Source organism: Cryptomeria japonica, chromosome 10 (genome assembly GCF_030272615.1).
Source record: "Cryptomeria japonica chromosome 10, Sugi_1.0, whole genome shotgun sequence".
Classification (NCBI taxonomy): domain Eukaryota; kingdom Viridiplantae; phylum Streptophyta; class Pinopsida; order Cupressales; family Cupressaceae; genus Cryptomeria; species Cryptomeria japonica.
Window position 1 is genome coordinate 445,646,804 of NC_081414.1, and position 6,496 is coordinate 445,653,299.

Genomic DNA, 6,496 nt, shown 5'->3' on the forward strand with positions numbered 1-6,496 from the left:
GTCCCTATCTCAGCCCAACCTATACCTGTCCCTGTACCTAAGTTGGAACTCGTAATGGCTATCCTCCTCTCCCTCTGGGTGGCCTCGACGGTCTGCCTCCCTCCCCACCTCCATGTGCTCCCTCTACTCTCCCTCCATCTCTCTATCCACCTCTACCCTGAACAATCCTCCTCGCCCCTCATCTCCTCCGCCTCCTCCATCAGCCACCTCCATCCTCATTGTCATCATCCTCCTCTACAGGTATGGGTTCTCCAAGATGTGTCAGTCATGGAAATGGATGTGCCTCAAAATATGCTCTATACTCATCATCCATCCCTACATCAACAATATCAAGAAAAATGTCCCGTGACATAGGTACCATCTCTTGGAACTGGGTGACTATTGTATCATCTGACAAAATCGACCCTCAGTGCACCTGCTCTCTGACTGTCTATGCAAAATCTCTTGATCCCCTTGGCATCCGTTGTCTCTTGCCAAATTACCTTGCGACCTTGTCTATCAAATGTCTGTCCAAAATATACAGAGTCCTCCCAATGAGATACCTGTTGTGGAAACAAAATGGTAGCTCCTTGTCATCCTTTTCCCAGGCCTCACAATCAATATATGGCCACCATATAACACTATCTATATCATCAATAACGTGCCGCCAGTACTCTACCTTCCCAATTCGTGGCTGGGAAGTAATCATGTTGTACAAATGGACATATGCCTGCCCATGCCCTCTGAACTTGAAATCAATCGACCTTGTCACTGCTATATGCTCGTAGGCCCATACCTGTAATAATGTCACCCCACACCTTAACCCACAACCATCGAGGTACACAAACTAATGAAGCTCATGGTATAGGTGTGCTAGTACACAGGGCTCCCAAGAAAATCTCATCCTCTCAGTGAGTAGGATCTCAAGTTTCCTCCCCCATCCGATGGCCAATCTGCATGTCCCTCTAGCAGGACATAGATACCCGCTAATCATCCCTCCTAACAATGCTACAAATGTCCATCCGCTGGAACACATGACATCCCAACTCAAATGCCTAGTCTGAGCTCTATATCTGTGTCTCCAAAGACTCATCAGAGTGCATCTTTGTCTCCCTCTTGGTCATATACTATTAGATATCCATGGATCGATATCTGTAGTATCCTATACACGTCCTCTAATGTTACTCACATCTTGCCAGTTGGCAAATGAAATGTGCATGTCTCAAAGTGCCATCTCTCTCCAAGAGCAGTCAATAAACCTGTGTTCGTCTGAATCTCTAGCATAAACATTGCATACTTTAGTCCCATAGCATCAATGGTGGCATGATCATCGTCGGTCAACTCTAGTCGTAATCACTAATTCAATTGGAATATCTCTCGTGACTCTAGCTGGGGAAAGTCCTCTTGCATTCAATCAAACCAATCGTATCAATCCTAGTGGTACTCATGTTCATCACATAGTGCTACATAGCTTATCCTATCTATAATAGTGTTTATGTTTATCACATGGCGTTGCATCCTAGTGTATATGTTTGTCACATTGCACTTGATCCTATCTTGCTAGAGCACTCGCCGGATTTTATCAATTCGATGACTTATCCTCTACTCAGCTGAGCAAACCTATCTGTTTTAGGGCACCTATTTGAGTGAATCCTCTCAACAGTTTATCCAATTAATAGCATATGTCGATCACAAAATTGTCAATTTTGGCCTTTTTTCTAGACATAGACGTGTTTTTTGCAACAAAAACACGATTTAACCTCACCTATGTGTGGTTTGGCATCACAGACATGCTTTATCAACATAGATGCAACACTAGTAGACCTAGACGCACTTTTGCATCACATACGCGCTTGTTAATCACAATGCAGTCCTATTCTACATAAACGTGCTTTTTCAACTCAGAGGCATTTGTTTATCACATACACGGATATACCTAACATAGACACGATGACATACATAGACGCATGCAAACTTGACCCAAATGTGACTGTTTGTCATAGACATAGTTAAACCTAACCTAGACGCATTTCTATCCAAATTATCGATTCCACATTTTTGTCTAACTACTCCTAGAATGCATTAAATGCGCCATAAATGCAAAAAATGTACTAAGCAAGGTCAAGGTACATACTAGCTCACCCATATCATCTGGTTGCTGGAACCGTCGAATGTGATGGAATCTGTGGAGCCTCTCTGCCATCTCTCTTGTATTGTTGACTGCTCTCTAGATGCTTTGAGTGCTCTGATCTTCTGAGTGCTATGGATGCCAAATGAGGATGTTTTTCTTCTAGCCTACATATATAGGTTTCCTAACCCTAGTTTGGCATGCCAATTTCTTCCCCTCCCGAGTCAATCTTTTTATCATCTAATCTTCTCACCCTATCCTATCAGTCCTTTATAGCCTTTCTTTCTTATTGAGAGATTGGTTGCGATCTTTTTCAAAAAATTCAACCAATCTCTCTAGGACTAAAAGTTTTCAAGGTGATAGATATTTTATAAGCCTAATCTTGAATATCATAGCAGACCTAGATTCAGAAGGAATAAAGATAAATCATGTTATTATGTTGGTGATGGTGATGATATTTCCGATGATTATGATGATGAACCTGTGAGTGGATCCGCTAATGGTGCTTCATCTGACAAAGATTGGGTCTTTATTTCTATCAAGGATGATTCTCTGGAATCTGTCATTGAACCAACACATACTGAGGAAAAGGCCTTGGATGCTAAAATTAAAGAAAAGGATGAATGGGTTATAGATAGTGGTTGCTCACATTGCATGACTGGTGACAAAAGAAAGTTCTTGTCATTGCGAGAATTTGATGGCGGATTGGTCAGATTTGGAGACAACAAGGCATGTAGGATCAAAGGAAAAGGAACAATATCATTGAGTTGTAAGACTAATAATGATAATGTTTATTATGGATTTCATTTGCAATTCAAGGATGGAAAATGTAAAATCATTAATAAATATGGATTGGAGATTGCTTCTGGAACTCAGACTAATGGTAATATCTTTTATTTGAACTCCAGTGAGAAGGCTTGCTTGATTGCTCAGATTGATGAGAGTTAGTTATGGCATAAGAGGATTTGTCATGTTAATTTTGATTGCATAGTAAAGATCCGTTCAATACCGGCTGTCAGAAACCTCATAATCCAGCATGTAGAGAATGTAAAATGGGTAAGCAAGTTAGAACTTCTTCTTTCAGAAATGTACATGATAAATCTAATGAGATTCTTGATCTTATTCATACTGATTTGTGTGGACCGGCAAGGACTAAAATTTTTCAAGGACAGTGAATAACATATCATGTGATATCAATGCACAGTGAAGAAAATAGCATGCATATACTTCACTCATATGGCTAGATCACAAATGCATTCAGTCATAATAAATGTAAAGTGACAGTTCAAGGAGATACAGTAAGCACATGAAGAACATTCATGAAGTCATTAAGCATCAAGTATGCTCAGGGTGTAATATTAATGTAGCCCTCATGAGTAATGAAACCACACTATCAAAAACAACATGATATATATATATATAGTGCACAAATGTATTTTAAGAGAAAATAAAGAAAAAATGGAGATACATCAATGAATCAACAGTCAAGTAAGAGACAAATATAATAATAAGTACTTCATAGAGAATCCCTATTGAATGTGATGCATCAGTACACCTTATTACTGTTAGGATAATCGGTGGACAACTGAGAGGTGGGGGGGTGAATCAGTTTTTAACAGATTATATCAATTAATCCACTTAATAACCTTAAACCGAAGCATATAAACATTAAGTACCGGAATAGCAGAAACAAATACCGGTAAGCAATAAAACTTAACAATGAAACAAATAATCAAAACAATGCAACCATACCACATAACACCATGATTTGTATGTGGAAACCCCAGAAAGGGAAAAACCATGGTGGGAAGCCTACCCACAGTCAGATGATACTTTTGCAGAAAGTATATGATACAATGAGGGGCCTGCACATGTAGGAAGGCACACTTCCTAGAGCATACTGCTCATTACAAAAGAGTCTCACTGACTACAGAGAGGTTATAACCACCTCAAGATAAATGCACAACAATCCAGAATAATGAACTGCCAGAGATAGCATCTACCATGCCTGATTATAGTCTCAATTAAGCTCAATACCGAAGGCCTTTGACCTCTTCCTTAATCCCAATTCGAACACCTATGATCGACGAAATCTCCTTCATATATGATATTGTATTCTAAGGCCACGACACATAATCCCCATTCCCATGATCTACAATGAGATCTTATATCATTTTATACCAACCCTAAGGCCTAAATCAATTAGGTCATCCACCTAAAAGATATTACAATAAGATCATTACATAAATCCATATTACAATGATATGCCATGTCGGCTTAAGACCAAAACAACAATAACCAATCCATAGAACATCTCGAAACATCTCGGTAACGTGTAGAGAACACATTAACATGATACCGGTCCATAACCTAGATAGGCACTGGACCTATTTTGGGTCCATCATGCAAAAGCAATGTCTTCAAGCAATTGAAGCATGATCAAAGAACATCTTCAGCATCCTAAAATCCATCTAGAAGCCGCACCAACACCACTTATGCATCTTGTCAAGATTTCTCGATGAAAACTTTGTCGGTAAGGGTTTACAAGAGTGTATGATAGCATCCGTTTACCAAGAGAATACCAACTGACCAAAACATGCTTGAGGAACATGTAACACATAAAATCAAACATACTCCATTGATCCAAACTTGTCGGAAGTGTCCAACAAATAGTCTCTTTTGTCGGTAACACTAGATCTTCTACCGGTAACCAAAACTTGTCTGTCGGTAACCAACCATAATAGCTACTGTTGACATCAATGATAAAACATCAATGCAACACATAATCAATTCATCCATAATGCCAATAATATCCCCCTTTGGCATTGATGGCAACACTAGATGTGAAAAAAATCTAAGTACCAAGAAATGCCAAACAAGTCTCCCCCTGTGGAAGACAACCAACAATCTCCTGAATATCAATAACTCTCCCCCTATGACTAATATCTCTGTAAAGTTCTAAATTTATTTTTCACATCACTATCTATCCCCCTTTGACATCAATGCCAGAAATCTGACAAAAATATCAAAGCAAGAATATAAACCTCTGAATCTCAAAGCTAACTACTCCCCCTAAGTAGTAGCACCACTCATCAGTGCCAAAATGAATAATATCTCTGGTAATGCATGTCGAACTGATGACAAACTGCATCAATCAAGTCTCTGTTGGAGGGGCAGAAACTCCTAACCTGTCTCTCAAATACTCAAATGATTCCTTAGACAATGGTTTAGTGAATATATTTGCAATCTGTTATTTAGTGTTCACATAAACAAATTTGACTTCCTTTCCTTCTACCTTGTCCTTCAAAAAGTTATACTTTATTGATATATGCTTAGTCTTAGAGTGAAATACCATATTCTTAGACATATCAATAGCTGTTGAGTTATCATAGTAGATAACTACCGGTTCACTACAATTTACCTTGATATCCTTCAACATTTGCTTCATCCACAAGACTTGAGTGCAATTAGTTGCTGCTCCAACATACTCAGCTTCTGTAGTAGATAAAGAAATGCATGACTTTTTTTTGCTGATCCATGAAACTAGTTTCTTTCCAAGAAAGAAAGCTCCACCAGAAGTGCTCTTCCTATCATCAGTATCTCTGGTTTCACCTTTGATGTGAACTCTGTTGAATGTGTAGACTGTTGTACTCACTGGTTCTCTCCAGTAGATGTGAGGCAATTTGGCTTCCATCATCATAGATCTTGTTGCATCCAAAATGGTTATGTTATTTCTTTCCACTACTCCATTCTGCTGAGGAGTCTGAGGTGCAGATAATTGTCTCCTAATTCCATTTGTCTCACAATAACTGTTAAATTCATGAGAATAGACATTTGATTTTCAATCCAGTTTCTCTTTCAACCTTTGCTTTAAAGATCTTGAATTTCTCAAAGGCTTCAGAATTCTCCCTAAGAAAAGTCACCCACATCATCCTAGAATAGTCATCAATAATCAACATGAAATACCTATCACCTTGAAAGCTTCTAGTCCTTGCTAGACCACATAAGTCAGTGTGAATCAAATCAATTACATCATTAGATTTATCATGTATGCTTTTAAAATAATTTCTAACTTGCTTTCCCATTTGACATTCCTTACATACCGGATTATGAGGCTTCATAATCTTAGGTATATCTCTAATTGCCTTAGTTGAACTTATCTTAACAATACAATCAAAATTAACATGACACAACCTGTTATTCCATAACCAACTCTCATTAATATGAGCAATCAAACACGTCTTATTACCAGTGTTCAAGTGAAAGATATTACCTCCAGTCTAAGTACCGGTTGCAATCTCCAAACCAGTCTTGTTAATGATTTTGCATTTTCTATTGTTAAATTGAAGTTGGAAACCCTTGTCCACCAATTGACCAATACTCAAAAGA